Source organism: Triticum dicoccoides, chromosome 7A (genome assembly GCF_002162155.2).
Source record: "Triticum dicoccoides isolate Atlit2015 ecotype Zavitan chromosome 7A, WEW_v2.0, whole genome shotgun sequence".
Classification (NCBI taxonomy): domain Eukaryota; kingdom Viridiplantae; phylum Streptophyta; class Magnoliopsida; order Poales; family Poaceae; genus Triticum; species Triticum dicoccoides.
The window spans coordinates 495,534,318-495,561,305 of NC_041392.1; positions in this window are offsets into that span (position 1 = coordinate 495,534,318).

Genomic DNA, 26,988 nt, shown 5'->3' on the forward strand with positions numbered 1-26,988 from the left:
TCCGCGAAACCTAGAGATTCAAAATAATAGGCGGCGCACTCCAGGTATTCTATCGCAGACAAATAAACAAGCATACAATAAGTACTTATCTAATGCACAGGTAAAATTCAAATAGAAGATCTAACCAGAAAGTTCAACTTAAGAACCCTGGTTTGCAAAAAGAATCAAATCGAACGAAGCAAAAGAAGTCAAACGGCGAAAGAAAACAACTTCGTTCTAGTAATCTGGATCTAAGTCAAATTTTACAGTATCAAAAACATGTTTAAGTTGATTATTCGGAAAGAGGGTTTCGAGACGAAACTCCAGGCGCTTGAATCGCCTGATTCCGATAAACGAGCGAAAAGTTATACTAAAACGAAAATCGCGATCAGAAAATAACCGCGGAAAATCCGACGAAAAAGAAAAACGACGAACAGATTAATCGGTAATTAACCTAATCCGAAAAAAAATAAAAAAATATTAAAAAAAAATAAAAATCGAAAATAAAACCGACGAGATTTTTTTTAAAAAAAAATTCGGCACGGAAGTCGAGTCGGCGGCGAACCTCGGGCGGCGCGCTGCTCCGGCGGCGGCGGCGGCGGCGGATCGGGCGCGGGGCTAGTGTGGGATGGGGGCTCGACTGCAGCGCTATATAAAGGCGCCCCAGGGCGGAGTCCCGCTCGGGTACGGCCCATAGTCGGTTTCGTTTTTTTTTAAATAATTACGCTCGGAAGAAAAATAAAAAGAAATACTAAACGGACTCCAAAAATCACGAAATAAATTTTCCCGGGTTTCTAAAATCAAGCCCGATAAAGTGAACATTTATCTGGGCCCAAAATAAAACTTTGAAAAACGCGCATTTTTCCTAAGTTCAATTAAAAATACCGAAAACTCCGAAATAAATCTTATTTGATTTTTTTATTAAATCCTCAATATTTCTATATTTTGGGAAAGTCATTTTATTCCCTCTCTCATATTTTTGTAATAGAAATAATTGATGATAAAATAAATAAAATCAAATGATCCTGTTTACAAAATTTGAGAAAACTCTAATATGTAAATAACAAAATCCCCAACTCTCTCCGTGGGTCCTTGAGTTGCTTAGGATTTTCTAGGATCAAAACCAAAAGCAAAATAAAATATGATATGCATGATGACCTAATGTATAACATTCCAAATTGAAAATTTGGGATGTTATAGACGCGGGAATGATGGCTCCAGCGCGGGGCGGACGGAGCAGCTCCAGCGATGGCGGGGTACAAGGCGAGGACGTCGCCGGGCATTGGTGATGGCTGGAGGCGGAGGCGCTGTGAACTGCAGCGGCGGGCGCGACCTGAGAACGGGCAGGAGAGCAATGCGCGTGGGGAGGAGATGGGATCGGGATCCCTCTCCTGTGCACGGCGCGCGAGGAGGATGGAAGGGAGAGGGTGAGATCGGGGAGGGGGAGACGGCGCAAGGGAACGAGGGAGATGGAGATGGGATTGAGCAAAGGCGGCGCTCGGGAGGAGGACGAGGGGGATTTAGGAGATGGGGGTCTCCTGGCGCTAGGTTAAAGGAGGAGGAGGGCTGGCCTGGTGGGCTGAGAGGAAAAGAATGGGCCGGCCTCGCTAGGCTTCCTCTTCTCCCACTTGAGTCTTTTTTAGCAAAAAAAAAGAATTAGAGAGAATAAAAGAAAGAGAGGTTTTAGGGAAGGAATTTGGTCATGAGGACAATTTTCCCGGACTCTTAAAAATATGAGGAATTTAAATAAAATGGTGAAAGGAATTTTAGAGAGAATAAAGTTCACACAAAGGAACATGTTTGAATTTAATTCAAACTTGCATGAATTTATTAACCTAACCAAACTGAATCCAAATGGGCTTAAATTTTATAGGATGACCCTACATAATAAATATGATTTATGGGCAAAAGATGAACATTTATTTGAGCAATTCTATTTGCAACTCAAATAAATAGAGAAAAGGGAAAGAAAGAAGTGGCATAGGGATTTGAAACTTGGGTGAAACCAAGTTGGAAGTGAGCATGGGGTTGACGGAAAGATCAAGAGAAGAAAAGGAGTTGCAATGCACATGAGCAACTAAATTAAACAAACACGACAATGGTATGGAGAAGATGCATGATGCAATGCACATGATGCAATGATGAATGCAACAAACCAACAACTCACATGACGAAACTCGGAAAACATGGAAGGCGTCTGAAGCTCCGGCCTTGGGGCGTTACAACACTCCACCACTACAAGAGGATCTCGTCCTGAGATCTAGAATGGCATCGAAGGAGAAAGGAAAGAGGAAGAGGTAAAACAAAGTTGCTTCTTGGACAAACGAGTGAAACCACGAAGCTTGAGAGGTTGAACAAATTGAAAGAAAGAAAACAACGAAGATGAACAAAGTTGAAAACACCCCGTTAGAAAAGAGGAACAAGGAACATTATGGGAACCTTGTAGGTTGAAAGACATAAGAAAAAGGGTTGTACAAGGAACGAGAAAAATCAATTACGACCACACTCCGGTTAAAACAAGATAGAGAAGGAATAAGAATGATATAATTTGGATAGCACTCCGACTGTAAATGGAAGGAATTGAACATGATCTTGGCAAAACAAGATGATGGGTCGAAGAGAGCAACATCACAATGCCTCCGGAACAAATTTAAGAATGGAATCAAAAGAACGAAGGAGAGGACCACATCTTCTACCTCAAATGAGCTTGGAAAAGCATCTTTAGGAGAAGGGTTGATTGGAGTTGTTGGAAATCCAACAACGAAAATAGTAAGCTTGTTGTGGGCTTATGGAAAACATCTCAAAAACTTGAGGTGAAATTCTGCCACTAACAAAAAACAATGGATTGGATTGATATGAACAAGCAGACGAGAAACTTATTTCATCGGAAGGATAAATGAAGAACTTGGGTCATTTATGAGCACCATAAATAGCAACAATCCTTAGTGGAAGCTTTAGGTGAAATATGACCCAAGATAACTCCAACAAAGAGAATGATGGATTGAGAAGAGCTCATGTTCGAACAAATTGATGGGTTTAACTATCTCATTCTTGACAACTTGCGAATCCTGACACACGAAGGGAAATTGTCAAGAGTGTCATAACACCACCTCAAAAGATAATGTAGGAAGAATTGCACTTTGGATGCAAGATGAAGAATGCTTGAACTCCTCAAATAAGTCATTTGTTGAACACCATGTTTATTTATAGAGTACAGCTTGGCGGATCTTAACTCCGAGAGAAATCTTGAAGAACAATTGAAGAATGAAAGGAATCCTTGACGAACCACCATGTAGAGCCTCCGTGAAGAACTGCGGTAATAAAAGAATGATCAAACAAAAGGAAAGTTGAAAAGGACTCCGGGAGAAGCCTAACAATGATTAAATGGAGCTTAGTGATGATATAATTGAGAGAGCTTGGGACTCCGGGAAAAGAAAAGATGAAACAATTGAAACCAAGAATTTGATGAGCCTTCGGAATAAGGAGTTGAATATACTCGATGAAACAAGAATAAGAATTACATGATGCTTATCCTTCATCAATTAAATTGATGGCACACAATGGATTTGGCATACTACTTATTCTAATAGAAAGGATTAAGATAGATATAACGCAAACTTGGGAAGATCTTCAATGAACCACCGGTAGGATTGAAACAACGGACAAATTGATATGATAACCAAGGAAGAGAACTCTTGAACGAACCACCGTAAGAATTGAAAAATGAACGAAGTAAAGGGATGAATCACCGGTAAGAATTGTAAAACGAACAAAGTTACTTGGGGAAATTTAGATACAAGAGAATGAAGAGATCACAAGCTGATTAGATAATACTTGAATGATGCACCGGTATGATTTGGAGGATGAGAGTTGAAAGCTGGAATGAATAATTCTGAAATGATGGCTCCGGAGAATCAAACTGAAAAGACTCCTGAATTGCTCCAGATGGGTGAAAAGAATTCTCACAATCGAAAACAATTATGAGAGGATGGCATAAAGCTAGCACCATGAATCTTGAAGAGAATGGATAATATTTGGAGGAAAACTCTTCTTCGGTCTTCAAATCGAAGAATGACGACGAGAAACACCACCACAAATTATTGAGATACTTCGGGAGAATGAAAAGCGAAGAGGTTGATCCAATAATGAAAAGAATTTGAAAGATCTTGGAGAAACCATCTGACTGATGATGATTCATTCTTACATCAAACTTCGAAAAGAATTTGAGAATAACTCCAGAAAAAATAGAGGAGTCGGGTAAGATCCTCGGAAAAGACCTGTGGGTTAGGGCCCACTCAAAAGAAAACACCATTGAACGATTACTTGAAAGGGATATTGCACTGGTTGATTTAAATGGCTTGAATGAGATAACTTCCTCGAAAGAACTTGAACGAATGCAGAGGGGAAACATGAACCTTCGAGATATCTTCAGCACTCCGGAACAATTGAATAGCGAGAAGTGGATGATTAAGAGGTGCACCGACATGAGAAAACATTTGAAACAAGGAAAAGGATGTGATCAACAAAGCTTGAATTGGATCCACCGGAGAAGAAAAGAGAACGAAGAATGATAACTTGTAGAGCATCTTCATGAGAATCACCGGATAAGAATACTGACGGAAAAGAATGGAGAGACTTCACATCAATAAGATGGATACTTGATTAAGAAATCCGAGTCCTTGAAGAAAAAGGTTGGGTGGGAGGGAAAACAAAGGCAACTTGGGGATAGATGAAGCGAACAACTTGGGGAAACCGAGAGGTGATCTTGAGGAAGTGGAAATGATCGGATCCACTTCAAGAGAAACACGCTGGTTGAAAAAGGATTGACATGACAATCTCAATTATCATGAAGGATTAGTATTCACATAGAAGTACGAGAACACCAGTTAGGAAAGGTATGGAATCAACACTTGACATTGAAGCAACTCGAATACCACAACTCAAAACAAAACAAAGGATTGACTTGCAAAATAAGCCGGAACAAACATATGATAGACCCCATATCGTATCATGTGTCTGTTGGGAAGATATTCTAGGAGCTACTTGAATTCCCACTTATAAACTCCCGAAAATTTCTGGTTATGCAATCAGGTGTTGGGGATACAGGGGAAGCATAATATCTCACCCAAACTAACAAATCCTACATCCAGCTGTATGCATCCTTCAACACATAACCAAGAAACCTTCGGAAATCATTTACCTCAACCTTCGAAAAGCATCCGTTATACGAGTTATGGCAATACTCCTGAACACCCGCCCCAGTACTGGGTGGTGTCGAGGTTATCTCACCAACAACTGCATAAAAGAGATTTTCGATGTCGACAAACTCAGGTATTCCAGAACTGCAACGATAAAATTGTGACAACAACACCTCGGAGCTCAACTCCCCAGGACACTGCCACAACCCTCAGGAGGCACCAAGAATAATGTTCTCGGCACAAAACCATCGGAACGATTCCAAGATACTCGCGTGATCCTAAAAAAAATTCATGAAATTTGAGGAGAGAAGAGTCAAAACTTCTACATCAGGAGACCTCACCAGAGCGACGAAGGGATTGAGGAGTAAAAAGAATCCTACTCTCCGATATATATAATCCTAAGACTCAAAACATTTTGTTCTAGACTCAACAACGTCAGCGATTCGATCAAGCAGAGGGCTCCTAAGCCGGGGATAGCTCTGATTACCAACTTATAACACACACAATGCGGCTATATCTCCCACGTGTCGGAGCACGACTTAGAGGCATAACCGCATGGTAGGCATGTCGCAAGAGGGGTAATCTTTACACATCCCATCTACTGAATAAGAAAGGGATAAAGAGTTGGCTTACAATCGCCACTTCACACAATACATAAATATATCATACATCATCCAGAATACAATCAAGGTCCAACTATGCTACCAAAATAAAGAAAGACAACCCCAAATGCTAGATCCCCGATCGTCCCAACTGGGCTCCACTACTGATCAACCGGAAAAGACGCAAAACAATGATCAAGATCTTCATTGAGCTCCCACGTGAGCTGGGTTGCATCACCTGCACTGGTATCATCGGCACCTGCAGCTGTTTGGAAGTATCTGTGAGTCACGAGGACTCAGCAATCTCACACCCGCGAGATCAAGACTATTTAATCTTATGGGTAGGATAGGGTAATGAGGTGGAGCTGCAGCAAGCACTAGCATATATGGTGGCTAACATACGCAAATAAGAGGGAGAAGAGAAGCAACACAACGGTCGAGAAGCTAGAAGTGATCAAGAAGTGATCCTGAAAACTAATTACATTCAAGCATAACACAAGAACCGTGTTCACTTCCTGGACTCCGCCGAAAAGAGACCATCACGGCTACACATGTGGTTGATGCATTTTAATTAAGTTAAGCATCAAGTTTTCTACAACCGGATATTAACAAATTCCCATCTGCCCATAACCGCGGGCACGACTTTCGAAAGTTCAAAACCTTGCAGGGGTGTCCCAACTTAGCCCATCACAACCTCTCACGGTCAACGAAGGATATTCCTTCTCCAAGGAAGACCCGATCAGACTCGCAATCCCGGTTACAAACATTTTGACAATGGTAAAACAAGAACAGCAAGACCACCTGCTGTGCCGACAAATCCCGATAGGAGTTGCACATATCTCGTTCTCAGGGCAAACCAGATAAGCTAAGCGTACAGGTACCAACATAACCCAAGTTTCCAAGGGACGGTCCCGCACGGTGCTCTAGTTTGGACCAACACTCAGAGGAGCACTGGCCCAGGGGTTTAAAATAAAGATGACCCTTGAGTCTGCAGAACCCAAGGGAAAATAGGCTTAGGTGGCAAATGGTAAAACCAAGGTTGGGCCTTGCTGGAGGAGTTTTATTCAAAGCGAACTATCAAGGGGGTCCCATTCCCCCAACCGCGTAAGGAACACAAAATCAAGGAACATAACACCGGTATGATGGAAACTAGAGCGACAAGAGTGGAACAAAACACCAGGCATAAGGCCGAGCCTTCCACCCTTTACCAAGTATATCGATGCATTAAAGTAAATAAGATATAATAATAATGATATCCCAACAATAACCATGTTGCAAACAAGGAACAAACTTCATCTTCACCTGCCACTAGCAACGCTATAAGAGGGGCTGAGCAAAACGGTAACATAGCCAAACAACGGTTTGCTAGGAAAGGTGGGTTAGAGGCTTGACATGGCAATATGGGAGGCATGATAAAGCAAGTGGTAGGTATCGCAGCATTGCAAAAGAGCGAGCAACTAGCAAGCAAAGATAGAAGTGATTTTCGAGGGTATGGTCATCTTGCATGAGATCCCGCAAGGAAGAAGAACGAGTCCACGAAGAAGACAAAAGGACGTAGTCGAACGGATCCTCACAACTCCGAAACGAAACCGAAGCTAACGAGAGAAACAACCCGTAAAGAAGCAAGCAACATAGTAAACAACCACCACATAAGCATGAAATGATGTGCAAACAATTATGATGCATGTCCGGTTTAAAGAGGCATGGCATGGCAAAGTGCACAAACAACACTACAAGTTAAGTGGAGCTCAATATGCAACGAGTTGCATATTGACAGAACACCACATCAATTATTTAGTTCTCTCCCGTTTAGGTACCCAACAATATTAAATGTTGTTAAACATGGCAAAAGAGTGAAGCATTAACAAACTAACTATCTAAGTAATTTAAATGGGGCCGAAACAACAAGCAACAAGTTTGAAAAATCCCCATGCGCATTTAGTAATTTAATGCAAACAACAATTTAAACCATTTTAAATGTTGTTATCATGATGCGGATGAGATGGCAAGTTTCAAACAATTTTGTTAAAAGTTGATATGAACATGATATGAATCATTATCGCCATGGCGGAAGGAAAAGGGGCCACGACAACGAATCCGAAAATGATGCCACGACAACATATCGGTTCCGGTATCTCACAGAGATACCGGTGCAAAAGGAAAAGTGATGTGAGCGTGTCATGCAAGATGGTGGGGTGATCCCCGTAACCGGGTTCCCACGGGTTAGCGGCAAATGAGGAGGACCGAGCAAGCAGCGATTCGACCATGGTGCAAACATGGGCATCTCATACGTTACATCACATGCATACGGACCACGTGCATCGTTCTGGTGGTTATACCTTCCCAAAAGTGCAATTACGGAGTGGTTCGAGTTCGGTAAAGGAAGTAGGCATTCTCGCGACGGTAGTGGTACACGGTCGTCGTGGTAGTAGTTGTTCACGAGTCGTTGTGGGAAGTTGTCCTTCTCGTGGCGACGGTAGTTGTTCACCCGATGGTTTTGGCAACGGTCGCGACATATAGGGTTCGTAGATGTTCGGGTCGAGGGTAGCGGTACTTAGTATCTTGTGGAACTTCACGGTTCGGCGTGATACTTGTGACATGCACGGGATGATAGTACGTTCGTAGACGTACTTGGCGTCCGGTGCGGTACTTGGCAAATCCAAGATGTAGAGGTACACTTGTTGAAGCGGAACTTGACGAAATCCATCTGGAGGTGCAACGGATCGTAGTCGAACTTGGTGGTCCGTATAGTCAACGTAGATGAACTTGGCGACAATTATGCTTGTGCTCACGAAACGGCAAAGAGACACAGCAGCAAAGCTGCTGCTCGGGGACGTTGCGGTCGGTCACGCAGTGGCTGGAGATGGCAGAACGGCGAGAGGACGCAGGCGAGGTGGCTGTCCATGACAGCGTCGGGCAGGGCTCAAGCTCAGACTCGAGGCATAGGGAAACCGTGAACCGTAGAGGTGCGACAACAGAGGCCGAAGGGGAGGTCGATGCCGCGGGAACAACGACGGCACGGGAACAACGGCTCCAGCGTGGGGCGGACGGAGCAGCTCCGGCGGTGGCGGGGTACAAGGCGAGGACGTAGCCGTGCGTTGGTGATGGCTGGAGGCGGAGGCGCTGTGAACTACAGCGGCGGGCGCGACCTGAGAATGGGCAGGAGAGCAACACACGTGGGGAGGAGATGGGATCAGGATCCCTCTCCTGTGCACGGCGTGCGAGGAGGATTGAAGGGAGAGGGTGAGATCGGGGAGGGAGAGACGGCGCAAGGGAACGAGGGAGATGGAGATGGGATCGAGCGAAGGCGACGCTCGGGAGGAGGATGAGGGGGATCGAGGAGATGGGGTCTCCTGGCGCTAGGTTAAAGGAGGAGGAGGGCCGGCCTGGTGGGCTGAGAGGAAAAGAATGGGCAGGCCTCGCTGGGCTTCCTCTTCTCCCACTTGAGTCTTTTTTTTAGCAAAAAAAGAATTAGAGAGAATAAAAGAAAGAGAGGTTTTAGGGAAGGAATTTGGGAACGAGGAAAATTTTCCCGGACTCATAAAAATATGAGGAATTGAAATAAAATGGTGAAAGGAATTTTAGAGAGAATAAAGTTCACACAAAGGAACATGTTTGAATTTAATTCAAACTTGCATGAATTTATAACCTAACCAAACTGAATCCAAATGGGCTTAAACTTTATAGGATGACTCTACATAATAAATATGATTTATGGGAAAAAGATGAACATTTATTTGAGCAATTCTATTTGCAACTCAAATAAATGGAGAAAAGTGAAAGAAAGAAGTGGCATAGGGATTTGAAACTTGGGTGAAACCAAGTTGGAAGTGAGCATGGGGTTGATGGAAAGATCAAGAGAAGAAAAGAAGTTGCAATGCACATGAGCAACTAAATTAAACAAACACAACAATGGTATGGAGAAGATGCATGAGAGAAGATGCATGATGCAATGCACATATGCAATGATGAATGCAACAAACCAACAACTCACGCGACGAAACTCGGAAAACATGGAAGGCGTCTGAAGCTTCGGTCTTGGGGCGTTACATGAACTTTCTTTGGCCATGTTATTTTGAGAAGACATAATTGCTTAGTTAGTATGATTGAAGTATTATTATTTTTATGTCAATATTAAACTTTTGTCTTGAATCTTATGGATCTGAATATTCTTGCCACAATAAAGAGAATACCATGGATAAATATGTTAGGTAGCATTCCGCATGAAAAAATCTGTTTTTATCATTTACCTACTCGAGGACGAGCAGGAATTAAGGTTGGGGATGCTTGATACGTTTCCAACGTATCTACAATTTTTGATTGTTCCATGCTATTATATTATCGACCTTGGATGTTTTATATGCATTTATATGCTATTTTATATGATTTGTGGGACTAACTGCTACCTCTTGAGCACTGCGTTGGTTTTTCTCGAAGACGAAGGGATGATGCAGCGTAGTAGCGTAAGTATTTCCCTCAGTTTTTGAGAACCAAGGTATCAACCCAGTAGGAGGCTACACACGAGTCCCTCGTACCTGCACAAAACAAATAAATCCTCGCAACCAACGCGAATAGGGGTTGTCAATCCCTACACGGCCACTTACGAGAGTGAGATCTGATAGATATGGTAAGATAATATTTTTGGTATTTTTGTGATAAAGATGCAAAGTAAAATAAAGGCAAAGTAAAGAGAAAAGGAAATAACTAAGTAGTAGGAGATTAATATGATAAAGCTAGACCCGGGGGCCATAGGTTTCACTAGTGGCTTCTCTCGAGAGCATGGGTATTCTACGGTGGGTTAACAAATTACTGTTGAGCAATTGACAGAATTGAGCATTGTTATGAGAATATCTAGGTATGATCATGTATATAGGCATCACGTCCGAGACAAGTAGACCGACTCATGCCCGCATCTACTACTATTACTCCACTCATCGACCGCTATCCAGCATGCATCTAGAGTATTAAGTTAAAAAATAGAGTAACACCTTAAGAAAGATGACATGATGTAGAGGGATAAACTCATGCAATATGATGAAAACCCCATCTTGTTATCGTCGATGGCAACAATACAATATGTGCCTTGTTGCCCCTACTGTCACTGGGAAAGGACACCGCAAGATTGAACCTAAAGCTAAGCACTTCTCCCATTGCAAGAAAGATCAATCTAGTAGGCCAAACCAAACTAATAATTCGAAGAGACTTGCAAAGATAACCAATCATACATAAAAGAATTCAGAGAAGATTCAAATATTGTTCATAGATAGACTTGATCATAAACCCAGAATTCATCGGTCTCAACAAACACACCGCAAAAAGAAGATTACATCAAATAGTTCTCCACAAGAGAGGGGGAGAACATTGTATTGAGATCCAAAAAGAGAGAAGAAGCCATCTAGATAATAACTATGGACCCGTAGGTCTGAGGTAAACTACTCACACTTCATCAGAGGGGCTATGGTGTTGATGTAGAAGCCCTCCGTGATCTATGCCCCCTCCGGCGGAGCTCCGAAACAGGCCCCAAGATGGGATCTCGTGGATACAAAAAGTTGCGGCGGTGGAATTAGGTTTTTGTCTCCGTATCTGATTGTTTGGGGTATGTAGGTATATATAGGAGGAAGGAGTACGTCGGTGGACCAACAGGGGCACACGAGGGTGGAGGGCCCGCCTGGGGGGGGGGGGGTAGGCGCGCCCCCCTACATCGTGGCCTCCTCTTTTGTGTCTTGACGTAGGGTCCAAGTCTCCCGGGTCTTGTTTGTTGAGAAAATCACGTTCCCGAAGGTTTCATTCCGTTTGGACTCCGTTTGGACTCCGTTTGGTATTCCTTTTCTTCAAAACCCTAAAACAGGCAAAAAACAGCAATTCTGGGTTGGGCCTCCGGTTAATAGGTTAGTTCCAAAAATAATATAAAAGTGGATTATAAAGCCCAATAATGTCCAAAACAGTAGATAATATAACATGGAGCAATAAAAAATTATAGATATGTTGGAGACGTATCACTAACCTATTAACCTAGAGCCCAGTGCCAGTTTCTGTTTTTTCCTTAATTTTGAGTTTTACAGAAAAGGAAAATCAAACAGAGTATAATTGACCTGAAACTTGACGGAACTTATTTTTGGACCAGAAGAAGGCCATGGAGTACAAGTGTTGGGCCCGAAGAGTCCCGGGCTTCCCACGAGGGTGGGGGCGCGTCCACCCCTGGGTGCGCCTCCCTTCCTCATGGACAGCCCGGAGACCCCCCTGACTTGTTCTCGACGCCAAAACCTCTTATATATACTGAAACTTCCAGAAAGAAACCTAGATTGGGAGTTCTGCTGCCAGAAGTCTTCGTAGCCACCGAAAACCAATCTAGACCCGTTCTGGCACCCTGCCGGAGGGGGGAATCCCTCTCCGGTGGCCATCTTCATCATCCCGGCACTCTCCATGACGAGGAGGGAGTAGTTCACCCTCGGGGCTGAGGGTATGTACCAGTGACTATGTGTTTGATGTATCGCGAGCTTTGCTATTATAGTTGGATCTTATGATGTTTCTCCCCCTCTACTCTCTTGTGATGAATTGAGTTTCTCCTTTGAATTTATCTCACTGGATTGAGTCTTTAAGGATTTGAGAACACTTGATGTATGTCTTGCATGTGCTTATCTGTGGTGACAATGAGATATCATGTGATCCACTTGATGTATGTTTTGGTGATCAACTTGCGAGTTCCGTGACCTCGTGAACTTATGCATAGGGGTTGGCACATGTTTTCGTCTTGACTCTCCGGTAGAAACTTTGGGGCACTCTTTGAAGTTCTTTGTGTTGGATGAATAGATGAATCTGAGATTGTGTGATGCATATCGTATAATCATACCCACGGATACTTGAGGTGACATTGGAGTATCTAGGTGACATTAGGGTTTTGGTTGATTTGTGTCTTAAGGTGTTATTCTAGTACAAACTCTTGAATAGATCGATCAGAAAGAATAACTTTGAGGTGGTTTCGTACCCTACAATAATCTCTTCATTTGTTCTCCGCTATTAGTGACTTTGGAGTGACTCTTTGTTGCATGTTGAGGGATAGTTATATGATCCAGTTATGTTATTATTGTTGAGAGAACGTGTACTAGTGAAAGTATGAACCCTAGGCCTTGTTTCCTAGCATTGCAATACTGTTTATACTCACTTTTACCACTTGCTACCTTGCTGTTTTTATATTTTCAGATTACAAAAACCTATATCTACCATCCATATTGCACTTGTATCACCATCTCTTCGCCGAACTAGTGCACCTATACAATTTACCATTGTATTGGGTGTGTTGGGGACACAAGAGACTCTTTGTTATTTGGTTGCAGGGTTGCTTGAGAGAGACCATCTTCATCCTACGCCTCCTATGGATTGATAAACATTAGGTCATCCACTTGAGGGAAATTTGATACTGTCCTACAAACCTCTGCACTTGGAGGCCCAACAACGTCTACAAGAAGAAGGTTGTGTAGTAGACATTAGGCGGCGGCGATGAAAAGCCAACAGTCAGCGGCAAGAAGCGTCCTCGCCTAGACGATGTCGCGGGGCCATCCAACAAGAAAAACAAGAAGAAGAAGGACTAAATTAAGCAGACTGTATATATCTCTGTTTATCCTGTCAATCTAATCGCAGACGGTTAGTAATATGTACTCGACAGAGATCTTCTACATTATCGCCAACAGGTCGATTTGTTGAACTGTGTGCCCTGCCGAGCACACAATTCACAAAAAAGACCGTATGGGCTGTCTCTAATGATCGCACACAATTCTGATCACCGACCTGTTTGTCGGGTATCACACACATCACGCTGAATCGTCTGTGTTCACCTCACTCATCGCAAACGGTTCATCGGAGTGAACAGTATGCCGTATATCGCACACACCTTGATCTGGCTGCTTGTTTCTGTTGTTCTGTCTCATCGCAAACAGTTTGTACATATCAACCGTATGCCCCTCATCGCACACACAACTATAATCTGAACCGTGTTTGATGTATCATTCATCGCAAACGTTTTGCATCATTTCTGACGGTTTTCATACATCACCGTTTGCGATTATTGCATCGCACACAGTTTCTCGAAGGGTCTCTGATCGTAGTGTCGCGTTAGCAGCATCCTGCAGTAGTGTCGAGAGCACTTGATATATGTCTTGCATATGAATACTCATGGTGACAATGGGGTATCATATTGATTCACTTGATATGTGTTTTCGCATTCAACTCGCGGATTCCCGCGGTGTCATTGGGGTAAGCTATGCATAGGGGTTGATGCACGTTCTCGTCTTTTGTTTCTCTGGTAGAAATCTTGGGGCACTCTTTGAGGTTCTTTGTGTTGGATTGAGTATTACGAATCTAAAATTATTTGGTATTATTTTAGTCCGGACTCTTGGATAGGTCGATTGGAAAGAATAGCTTCGAGGTGGTTTCCTACCCTACAAACGATTTCTTCTTATGCTATCCACTAGATAGGAACTTTGGAGTGATTCTTCGTTGCACGCTAAGGGATGGTTATATGATCCAATTATATTAGCATTGTTGAGAGATTGCACTGGCAAAAGTACGGACCCTAGGCCTCATTTTAAAGCATTGCAATACCGTTTTTGTGCCCGTTTACTATTTGCTACCTTGCTGTTTTTATTTATTCATATTATAAAAATATATTTCTACCATCCGTATTACACTTTTATCACCATCTCTTCGCCGAACTAGTGAACCTATACAATTTTCCATTGTATTAGGTGTGTTGGGGACACAAGAGATTTCTTGTATTTGGTTGCAGGGTTGTTTGAGAGAGACCATATTCATCCTACGCCTCCCACGGATTGATAAACCTTAGGCCATCCACTTGAGGGAAAATTGCTACTCTCCGACAAAACTATGGGCTTGGAGGCCCAACATGAGTCTACAAGAATAAAGTTGCGTAGTAGACATCAGGGCCTTCTTCTCGCGTGCGCCCAGATCTTGTGTAGGCTATGATTCAGGGGATCGGGCCGTCGGCTGCTGCTACCTCTTGAGCAAGCATTGGTTTTCCCTTAAAGAGGAAAGGGTGATGCAGCAAAGTAGCGTAAGTATTTCTCTCAGTTTTTGAGAACCAAGGTATCAATCCAGTAGGAGACTACACGCAAGTCGCCTAGTACCTGCACAAACAATCAATAACCTTGCAACCAACGCAATAAAGGGGTTGTCAATCCCTTCACGGCCACTTGCAAAAGTGAGATATGATGAAGATAATAATTTAAATATTTTTGGTATTTTTGTTGTATAGATTGTTGTCGGCGCTCTGGGAGTGGAGGTCCCCAGACTTGCCTGCCTGCGGCCTGTGGCGTGGCTCAAGTGGGGGCCCAGCATGGCCCATCTTCATCAGCTCAAGCTCAAGACCCTCGCGAGGGGCCAAGCCTTGCGGGGCGGACGACAGAAAGCTTCCTTAGAGGCAGCCTCATCAGGCAGGCTCGCGAGGAGGCGGAGAGATCAAGGCAGGGGTACCTCGCGAGGAGCCCGTGACGCAAGCCATGACGATCAAGACCAGGCGGGCGCCAGGCGGGCGCCGACTTGTGCAGTGTCCTTGTTTCCCCTTTGGTGCAAAGGGGGCAAGCACAGGCCAAGGTATCGGGCAAAGGTTACCATTCCGGTGCAATGAGACCAAGACCAATAGAGCGGCAGGACGGAGGTCACCGTGGAGCCCAAGACGGCGTCATCACCAGAGCTTTTGGCAGCCAAAGACCACCTTTGGTCAGGATAACTTGTACTAGATGTTCCCCTTCAAAATGGCCAATTGTTGGTGCCCTTCCCACTCATTATTTGGGGAGAGGCCCAGGGCCTCTATAAATAGAGCTAGCCACCACAGAGTAGAGGGGGAGAAAAGAGAGACGGCTAGAGATCTGATAGAACCCTAGCAGAGAGAGAGAGAGAGAGAGAGAGAGAGAGAGAGGCGACTGAACTCACCCAAGCAGTTCATCGCACCAGCTCAAGAACACCTCTCGCGAGGCTGTTCTTCCCTTGTACTGTTCATCATCAGCCCCCGAGGCAATCCACCACACCACACACTGGAGTAGGGTATTACACCACAACGGTGGCCCGAACCAGTATAAATCTCGTGTCCCTTGTGTTGTTCGTTGTTTCCAGCTTAGATCACGCGAGGAGATTGGACATAGATCGGTAGGGGAGAGATCTCCGCGCGCACCCCAGTGTCGAACCTCAAGGGTCTGCCGGAACCCGAAATCCGACATTTGGCACGCCAGGTAGGGGTGCACCGGAGTTCTCCCTCCTGACGACCCGCTCTCCCCCGACATCGCATCCCGCCCTCATGGCGGACAACGCGCTGCTCGCTCCAGCAACGGATGCCGACACTGGGGCCAGGGGGCTCCAGGCCTTGGCCCCCGCCTTGCGACAGGTGCAGTGGTCGCGCAAGTTCAAGCCCGAGATGCCGCTGCGCTACAGCGGCGCGACAGACCCGATGATTTTCCTGCTGGCGTACGAGGAGGCCGTCCTCAGAGCCAGGGGCGACGACCGGGTGATGGCCAACTGGTTACCCATGGCCCTCACTGGCGTCCCGAGCGCATGGTCCTCCACCTGCCGACGGCTTCTGTCACCTCCTCGGAGGAGCTGCGCGGCCTCTTCCTCGCCCGTTTTGCCGCACCAGCACCGCCCGTCGTCGCGACTCTCCTAGGTGGCTCCCAGGCATCGCCCTCGAGCCATCACGTCAAGCCGTTCACCCGCCGGATCAACACCGCCTCCAAGCGCCGAGAAGCCCCCTGGGCTGGGTGGTGCCCAAGGCCGATCTAACCTTCGACTCGAAGGACCATCCCTTCAACCCCATCGGTTCGGGCGCGCTCCCGATGCTGTGCACCCCCACCATCTGCCAAGTGGCCATCACCAGGACCCTTATCGACGGTGGTGCCGGCCTCAACGTGCTCTCGGTGGAGGCCTTCAGCCTCCTCCACGTGCCGCTGGAGCGGCTCCAACCCAGCAGGCCTTTCTCGGGCGTCGGAGCCGGTTCCACCGCCTCCTTGGGACATATCCGCCTCCCCGTGACCTTCGGCACCTGCGACAACTTCCGCACAGAGCTGATCGACTTTGACATCGCCCCCATTGGCCTCGCCTACAACGCCATCCTCGGCTACCCGGCCTCGGCTCAGTTCATGGCAGCAACTCACCTGACGTACAACCTCATGAAGATGCCTGGGAGCAGCGGCGTCCTCATCGTGCCAGGAGACACAAGGGATGCGCTGCAGGTGCTCCAGCTTGTTTTCAGGGCGGCCGCGGTGGCACAGCCCACTAGCACCGACGCCCTTGAGCACAAGGGGGCTGCGTCAGCTAAAAAGAAGCAGTTGTTCACCCAAGACAAGGCAGGAACAAAGCAGGTACCAGTCGACGAGGACGGGTCCACTGGCGCCACCTTCACCATAGGAGCCAACCTCGAGCCCGAGTAGGAGAAGGCCCTGGTGAGGTTCCTGCGTGCGAACAAGAAGGTGTTCGCGTGGGAACCTGATCAGTTAGCAGGGGTCCCAAGGGAAGTGATTGAGCATCACCTCAACATGTGCCCCAATGTGCACCCCGTGAAGCAGAAGGCGAGGCGGTAGTCCACTGAGAAACAGGCTTTCATCGTTCAAGAGACCCGGAAGCTAGAGGCGGCAGGAGTTATCCGCGAGGTCCGCTACCCTGATTAGCTGGCCAATCCGGTCGTTGTGCCAAAAAAGGGAGGAAAGGAGCGCATGTGCATCGACTTCACCAACCTCAACAAGGCCTGCCCGCAGGATCCATTTCCGCTCCCCCGCATTGACCAGATAGTTGACTCCACCGCCGAGTGTGACCTATTGTGCTTCCTAGATGCCTTCTCGGGCTATCACCAGATCAAGATGGCGGTAGAAGACGTGGAAAAGACGGCTTTCCTGACCCCGTGTGGAGTGTACTGCTATACGTGCATGCCATTTGGGTTGCGCAACGCAGGTGCGACCTTTCAGCGGCTGATGCACATCGCCTTCGGCCGGCAGCTCGGGAGGAATGCTGAAGCTTATGTCGATGACATTGTGGTGAAGTCTCGTGAGGCAGGAACCCTGATACAGGACCTGGAGGAAACCTTTGCGAGCCTCAACAAAGTGGACCTATGGCTCAACCAAGAGAAGTGCGTGTTTGGAGTCCCCTCGGGCAAGCTCCTGGGTTTCCTCGTGTCCCACAGGGGCATCGAGGCCAACCCGGAAAGGTCAAGGCAGTCGAAGATATGAGCCCTCCAAGGACCCTCAGAGAAATGCAGAAGCTCACCGGGCGTGTAACTGCGCTGGGGCGCTTCATCTCCAAGCTGGGGGAACGAGCGCTTCCCTTCTTCAAGCTAATGAAGAAAAAGGGCCCATTCGAATGGACTAAAGAGTCCGACAAGGCATTCCAAGACCTCAAGAGGTACCTTACCAGTCCACCAATGATGGTAGCTCCGCGTCCTCGGGAGCCCCTGGTGCTCTACCTTGCGGCCACCCCCTACTCCGCTAGCACAGCCCTGGTGGCGGTCAGGGAGGAGCGCTGTGCCAAGGCCGCATCGACCGTCTGAACCGAAGCAAAGCAGAGCCAGGAGGGCCTCGTGAAGGCCGCAACCGCAGCCGGAAAGGAACAGCCGTAGCAGGAGAATGCACCCAGAGCAGGAGAGGCCTCTTTAGGCGACCAAGCACTGGGAGCTCCGTCGTCTCAAGAGACGCCTCGGCCTCTGGAGGACGCAAGCTGTGCCAGCACCCTCAACCTCGTCGAGCACCCGGTGTACTTCGTCAGCACGGTGCTACGGGACACAAGGGCACGATATCCCATGCCTCAAAAACTCCTCGCGCTACTAGTGGCCTCACACAAGCTGCGCCACTACTTCCAAGGCCATCCCATCAAAGTCGTCTCAGCATACCCCTTGGAAAGAGTACTCAGGAGCCTCAACTCAGCGGGGAGGGTTGCTGAATGGAACATTGAACTATAGGCATTTCAGCTGGAATTCAGTACGACCAGAGTCATCAAGGGAGACGCACTTGCGGATTTCGTGGCAGAACGGGGAGAAGTGCCGGGTCTCGAGGCAGGCGAAGACCGATCACTTTCCCCGGGAAGTGAAGTACCGGACGGCTGGGTCATGTACTTTAATGGGGCATTCTCCCGACGCGGTGCGGGAGCTAGTGCAGTGCTCATATCCCCTACTCAAGACAAACTCTACTACGTCGTACAACTCTGCTTCCAGCACGGAGAAAAGGTCTCCAACAACATAGCGGAGTACGAAGGCCTAATAGCATGCTTGAAGGACGCAATTGCCTTAGGGGTGAAGCGCCTCATCATCAAGGGCGATTCGCAGCTCCTCGTCAACTTCTCCAACAAGATATACGAGCCAAAGGACGAGCACATGGAAGCCTACCTCGCTGAGGTTCGCAAGATGGAGAAATAGTTCTGGGGGCTGGAGTTGCAGCATGTGCCTCACAACACCAATCAGGAGGCTGATGACATTGCCAAGAGGGCATCTAGGAGGCTGCCTCAGGAGCCTGGCGTCTTCGAGGAGCGGCTCTTCAAACCCTCGGCGGTGCCGTCACTATCGAGCACGGCGCAACCAAGGGAGGAGCTCCCTCAGCCACCTGCCTTAGGAGCCCCGGTCTGCGGCCCGGCCTCAGGGGCACGCCTGCTCCTGGCGTTAGAACCTCAGGAAGGATGTTGGATCCCAGAGCTCAAGAACTACCTGATGCAAGGGACTCTGCCGGAGAATGAGGAGGAAGCCGAGCGTGTGGCGCGGTAGGCCACGACTTATTGCATCAAGGATGGAGAGCTCTACAGGAAGTGACCAAATGACGTGTCCCTACGTTGCATCTCCCGAGAGCAAGGGAAGGAGCTACTGGCGGACATACACGGCGGAGACCGCGGGCACCACTCGTCGTCATGAACCCTCGTCGGCAAGGCATTCCGTAGTGGATTCTACTGGCCCACGGCGCTCAACGACGCCGTTGAGCTGGTGAAGGCTTGCGAGGCCTGCCAGTTTCACGCTAAGCAGATCCATCAGCCTGCGGGGGGTCTACAGACTATACCCCTCTCATGGCCATTCGTAGTTTGGGGGCTGGACATTCTAGGCCTGTTTCCTCGGGCGCCAGGGGGCTATCGCTACCTCTACGTTGCTGTGGACAAGTTCACCAAGTGGGCCAAGCTGGAAGCCATCCGCACAATCCCGGAAGGCTCTGCGGTCAAATTCATCAAGGGCCTCGTGAGCCGGTTTGGGGTGCCCAACCGCATCATCACCGACAATGGTTCACAGTTCACTAGTAATCTCTTCAAAACGTACTGTGCTAACCTTGGAACGCAGATATGCTACGCTTCGGTAGCACACCCCCGGAGCAACGGCCAGGCCGAGCGAGCCAACGCGGAGGTCCTGAGGGGCCTCAAAGCCAGGACCTTCAAGAAGAAGTTGGAGGCATGTGGCAGGGGCTGGTACGATGAGCTCCAGTCAGTGTTGTGGTCAATCCGCACAACTGCGACCAAGCCGACTGGCGAGACCCCGTTCTTCCTCATCTACGGAGCATAGGTTGTTCTCCCTCACGAGGTCAGGCGTCGCTCCACACGGGTCCTGGCGTTCGACGAGACGTAGCAGGATGCCATGCAGGGGGCGGATCTCGTGCTGGGGGAGGAACGCCGTCGAGAAGCCACGCTGCGAGCGGCAAGGTATCAACAGGCGCTGCGACGATACCACTGCCGCAACATCCGCCCCAGAACTCTTGAGGTAGGGGATCTCGTGCTCAGACGGGTTCTCTCCAGGGAGGGGCTGCACAAGCTCTCTCCCATGTGGGAGGGCCCGTTCATGGTTGTTCATGTTTCCAGGCCTGGCTCCGCGTGCTTGGAGACCACGGAGGGGGTACCCATCCAGAACGCGTGGAACATTCAACATCTCCGGAGGTTCTATCCCTGAGCGAGGCCTAGCGCCTAGGAAAGGCCCGGTGCTTGTGAAGAAGGCAAATGCTTGTGAAGCTGCCGCGTTTTGGGAAAGGCCCGGTGCCTGTGAAGAAGGAAAATGCCTGTGAAGCTGTCACGTTTTGGGAAAGGCCCGGTGCCTGTGAAGAAGGCAAATGCCTGTGAAGCTGCCGCGTTTTGGGAAAGGCCCGGTGCCTGTGAAGAAGGCAAATGCCTGTGAAGCTGTCGCATTTTGGGAAAGCCCCGGTGCCTGTGAAGAAGGCAAATGCGTGTGAAGCTGCCGCGTTTTGGGAAAGGCCCGGTGCCTGTGAAGAAGGCAAATGCCTGTGAAGCTGCCGCGTTTCGGGAAAGGACCGGTGCCTGTGAAGAAGGCCAATGCCTGTGAAGCTCGCCCCTCATGACACTCTCACGTAATAATGAGTGGGGATGTACACGCCCCGGAGTCTCCGGAGTGCCGCCCTCGGGCCTCGGGGGCTCCTTCCCACGCCCAATGGCAGCACTTAGCTCCGCGCTGGTGAGAAGACGTCGAAAACTAGAATAGGTGCCGGATGCGGCTTTACCATTTGCTTTCTGCAGTTGGCTTATTTATTCCCGTTTGAAGCTTTATTGGAGTTGTTGACGTTCCTGGCTTGTGGTTCTTTATCTTTTTCATTCGCTTGCCTCGTTTTCTCTCGCACAAGTCTTGTGAGGGAGGTTCGCGGGCGCCCTCGCGAGTGTTTTCTGCCCCAATCATTTGGAGCTTTCCTATCCGAGTCCTCTGTGGGAGCACCCCTCCTAGTCCGTGCCCCACGGGCATCGCGACACGAGTGCAGGACCTGGGCCGATCGCCCCCACACCCAAGACCGAAAGTTACCCCTCCTACTAATCCTTGCAGGGCATGAAGCGCACGGCAAGGCCACGGCCTCGGGAGGCGAGGGCCGCGTCGGGCCCCATCGAGCTAAAACAGTTCCCGCACATGGGTGCACAACGCGGAAACACAGCGCAGAAGTAGCGGAAGCAACATGATGGTTAACAGCAGCAGTTCTAACACACCCCCGCGGGGCCTTATACTACCCTCTATTTCTGCGCAGAAAAGGAAGAAAAACAAAATGGGCGTGATTCGTCCTACAACAACCCACATCGAAGGTTCGAGCTGCTCCTGAGGCTCGGGCAGATCCCTCCTCTCGCTTCATCGGGGCGCGATGGCGGGCTGACCCGCTACCTTCACCCAGGCGGGCGCGACGGCACGGGGGCTGACCGCGGCCACCGTTGGAGGAGCTGCTGCCTGAGAGGGAGTCGTCGAAGCTCAGAAAACCCCAAGCACCGCTGCCCGTACACCTGTCGCCGTCTTCATCCTGGTCAGTACCGGGGCTGGTCAGGCAGCCGCGGTCATTGTCTTCGGGGCAGCACCCAGCACGGCGACCGTCTTCCCCGAACGCCCTCACGTAGAGGGTGGCGTCACCATCGAACTTGAAGTGTAGGGTGCACCACCGGCTCAGGCCGTGCGCGCGGGCAAACGTTTGCCAGCCGCGGGTCAGGGCCCCATTCCCAGAAAAGATGACTTCCAGCGAAGCCAGGAGGCCCTGCTGCAGCAGCCGTCCGCCTGGAGCCAGAAGCCGCACCGGGCGCTGGCCGGCAGTTCATCTACGAAGAAATGGGGGAACTGGAGCCGGGTGCTGTTTGGGTCCGCCGACCACACGACGAACTCCAGCAGCACCTCCGCAGAGCGAAAGCGTGGCCTAGGGGGCGTGCAGCCACGACATGCCCCCCATTGGCAACCGGGCGCTCACCACCGCGCAGGGAACCGCCTCCATGGCCGCGGGAGGCCACTACAGGGACTGTGGAAAACTTGCGAGGGCGGCCTCGGCCGCGCTTGGTCAGGGGGAGTCAGGCCCTGCCTGGCGGGCCTTTCCTTTCTCCATGGCTGAGAATCTCTTTGGAGACATGGGAACAATGAGTAGCCAAAAAGAAGGCAAGGAGCAGCAGGAAGGGATGGGCTGAAGGGGCTCGCGCAGCCCCGTACTTATAGCCGGAGGAGGCCAACCGCCGAGCACCACGATCACAGGTAATCATGATCGGTTTCTCTGCATGCAGGGACTTGTCAAGTTGTGCGGTCGCCAAGGCATCATGGGGAAGCGCATACGCCCATGTCCAATCAATCGCCACACGGCGCCCAAGGCCGCAGGCTGTTAGGGCCCGCGGCGCTTCGCGTTTACCCCTTCGCTTCCCTGCTAGGCCAAGCCCGGGCGCGCCTTGGGCCCGGGGGCTACTGTTGGCGCTCTGGGAAGGGGGGGTCCCCAGACTTGCCTGCCTGCGGCCTGCGGCGTGGCTCAAGTGGGGGCCCAGCGCGGCCCATCTTCATCAGCTCAAGTTCAAGACCCTCGCGGGGCGGACGATAGAAAGCTTCCTCAGAGGCAGCCTCATCAGGTAGGCTCGCGACGAGGCGGAGAGATCAAGGCAGGGGTACCTCGTGAGGAGCCCGTGACGCAAGCCATGACGATCGAGACCAGGCGGGCGCCAAGTGGGCGTCGGCCTGCGCGGTGTCCTTGTTTCCCCTTTGGTGCAAAGGGGGCAAGCACATGCCAAGGCATCGGGCAAAGGTTACCATTCCGATGCAACGAGACCAAGACCAACAGAGCGGCAGGACGGAGGTCACCGTGGAGCCCAAGACGGCGTCATCACTAGAGCTTTTGGCAGCCGAAGACCACCTTTGGTCAGGATAACTTGTACTAGATGTTCCCCTTCAAAATGGCCAATTGTTGGCGCCCTTCCCGCTCATTATTTGGGGAGAGGGCCAGGGCCTCTATAAATAGAGCTAGCCACCACAGAGTAGAGGGGGGGGGGGAGAAAAGAGAGACGGCTAGAGATATGATAGAACCCTAGCAGAGAGAGAGAGGCGACTGAACTCACCCAAGCTGTTCATCGGACCAGCTCAAGAACACCTCTCGCGAGGCTGTTCTTCCCTTGTACTGTTCATCATCAGCCCCCGAGGCAATCCACCACACCACACACTAGAGTAGGGTATTACACCACAACGGTGGCCCAAACCAGTATAAATCTCGTGTCCCTTGTGTTGTTTGTTGTTTCCAGCTTAGATCACGCGAGGAGATTGGACGTAGATCGGTAGGGGAGAGATCTCCGCGCGCACCCCAGTGTTCAAACCTCAAGGGTCTACCGGAACCCGAAATTGACAATTTTAAAATAAAGATTGCAAAATAAATAGTAAACTAGAATTATAGATGGGGAACTTATATGATGTGAAATAGACCCGGGGGCCATAGGTTTCACTAGTGACTTCTCTCATGATAGCATGTATTACGGTGGGTGAACAAATTACTGCTGAGCAATTGATATAAAAGCGCATAGTTATGATGATATCTAAGGCAATGATAATGAATATAGGCATCACGTCCGTGTCAAGTAGACCGAAACGATTCTGCATCTACTACTATTACTCCACACATCGACTGCTATCCAACATCCATCTAGAGTATTAAGTTCATAAGAACGGAGTAACGCATTAAGCAAGATGACAAGATGTAGAGGGATAAACTCAAGAAATATGATATAAACCCCATCTTTTTATCCTTGATGGCAACAATACAATACGTGCCTTGCTGCCCCTGCTGTTACTGAGAAAGGACACCGCAAGATTGAACCCAAAGCTAAGCACTTCTCCCATTGCAATAAAGATCAATCTAGTAGGCCAAACTAAACCAGTAATTCGAAGAGACTTGCAAAGATATCAAATCATGCATATAAGAATTCAGAGGAGAACCAAATAATATTCATAGATAATCAAATTCATAAACCCACAATTCATCGGATCTCGGCAAACACACCGCAAAAGAGTATTACATCGAATAGATCTCCAAGAACATCGAGGAGAACTTTGTATTGAGAACCAAAGAGATAGAAGAAGCCATCTAGATAATAACTATGGACCCGAAGGTCTATGGTAAACTACTCACACATCATCGTAGAGGCTATGGTGTTGATGTAGAAGCCCTCCGTGATCGAATCACCCTCTGGCAAATCGCTGAGAAAGGCCCCAGATGGGATCTCACGGGTACAGAAGGTTGCGGCGATGGAAAAGTGGTTTCGTGGCTCTCCTGGATGTTTTTAGGGTACATGGGTATATATAGGTGAAAGAAGTACGTGGTGGAGCTCCATGGGGCCCACGAGGGTGGGGGCGCGCCTACCCCCTAGTCGCGCCCCCTACCTCGTGGAAGCTTCACAGACTTCCAGACTTGTACTCCAAGTATCCTGGGTTGCGTTTGTTCCAAGAAAGATCCTCGCGAAGGTTTTCATACGTTTGGATTCCATTTGATATTCCTTTTCTGCGAAACCCTGAAATAGGCAAAAAAACAACAATTTGCACTGGGCCTTCGGTTAATAGGTTAGTCCCAAAAATAATATAAAAGTGCATATTAAAGCCCATTAAACATCCAAAACAGATAATATAATCGCATGGAACAATCAAAAATTATAGATACGTTTGAGACATATCAAGCATCCCCAAGCTGAATTCCTGCTCGTCCTCGAGTAGGTAAATGATAAAAAACAGAATTTTTGATGTGGAATGCTACCTAACATAATTTTCAATGTAATTTTATTTATTGTGGCGTGAATATTCAGATCCGAAAGATTCAAGACAAAAGTTTAATATTGACATAAAAACAATAATACTTCAAGCATACTAACCAAGCAATTATGTCTTCTCAAAATAAGATAGCCAAAGAAAGCTCATCCCTACAAAATCATATAGTTTGGCCATGCTTCATTTTCGTCACACAAAATGCTCCCATCATGCACAACCCCGATGACAAGCCAAGCAATTGTTTCATACTTTAGTATTCTCAAACTTCTTCAACTTTCGAGCCATGGACATAGCACTATGGGTGGAATAGAATATGATGATGGAGGTTGTGTGGAGAAGACAAAAATGGAGAAAGTCTCACATTGACGCGGTTAATCAATGGGCTATGGAGATTCCCATCAATTAATGTCAATGCGAGGAGTAGGGATTGCCATGCAGCGGATGCACTAGAGCTATAAATGTATGAAAGCTCAACAAAAGAAACTAAGTGGGTGTGCATCCAACTTGCTTGCTCACGAAGACCTAGGGCATTTTGATGTAGCCCATTGTTGGAATATACAAGCCAAGTTCTATAATAAAAAATTCCCACTAGTATATGAAAGTGAAAAAATAAGAGACTCTCTATCATGAAGATCATGGTGCTACTTTGAAGCACAAGTTTGGAAAAAGGGATAGTAACATTGCCCCTTCTCTCTTTTTCTCTCATTTTTTGGGCCTTCTCTTTTTTTGGCCTTTCTCTCTTTTTTTTTTGATTTCCTCACAGGACAATGCTCTAATAATGATGATCATAACACTTCTATTTATTTACAACTCAAAAATTACAACTCGATACTAGAACAAAATACGACTATATATGAATGCCTCCGGCAGTGTACCGAGATGTGCAATGATTCAAGAGTAACATGTATAAAAAATTATGAGCGGTGGCTTTGCCACAAATACGATGTCAACTACATGATCATGCAAGGCAATATGGCAATGATGGAGCGTGTCGTTAAAGAACGGAACGGTGGAAAGTTGCATGGCAATATATCTCGGAATGGCTATGGAAATGCCATAATTGGTAGGTATGGTGGATGTTCCGAGGAAGATATAAGGAGGTTTATGTGTGAAAGAGTGTATCATATCACGGGGTTTGGAAGCACCGGCGAAGTTTGCACCACCCCTCGAGGTGAGAAAGGGCAATGCATGGTACCGAAGAGGCTAGCAATGATGGAAGGGTGAGAGTGCGTATAATCCATGGACTCAACATTAGTCATAAGGAACTCACATACTTATTGCAAAAATCTACAAGTCATCAAAACCAAGCACTACGCACATGCTCCTAGGGGGATAGATTCATAGGAAAAGACCATCGCTTGTCCCCGACCGCCACTCATAAGGAAGGCAATCAAAGAACAGCTCATGATTCAAATTTGTCACACAACGGTTACCATACATGCATGCTATGGGACTTGCAAACCTCAACACAAGTATTTATCTATTTCACAATTACCTAACTAGCATGACTCTAATATCACCATCTTCATATCTCAAAACAATTATCAAGTTTCAAACTTCTCATAGTATTCAATGCACTCTATATGGAAGTTTTTATTATACCCATCTTGGAAGCCTATCATATTAGGACTAATTTTATAGCCAAAGCAAATTAACATGCTGTTCTAAAAGACTCTCAAAATAATATAATTTAAGCATGAGAGATCAATAATTTCTATAAAATAAA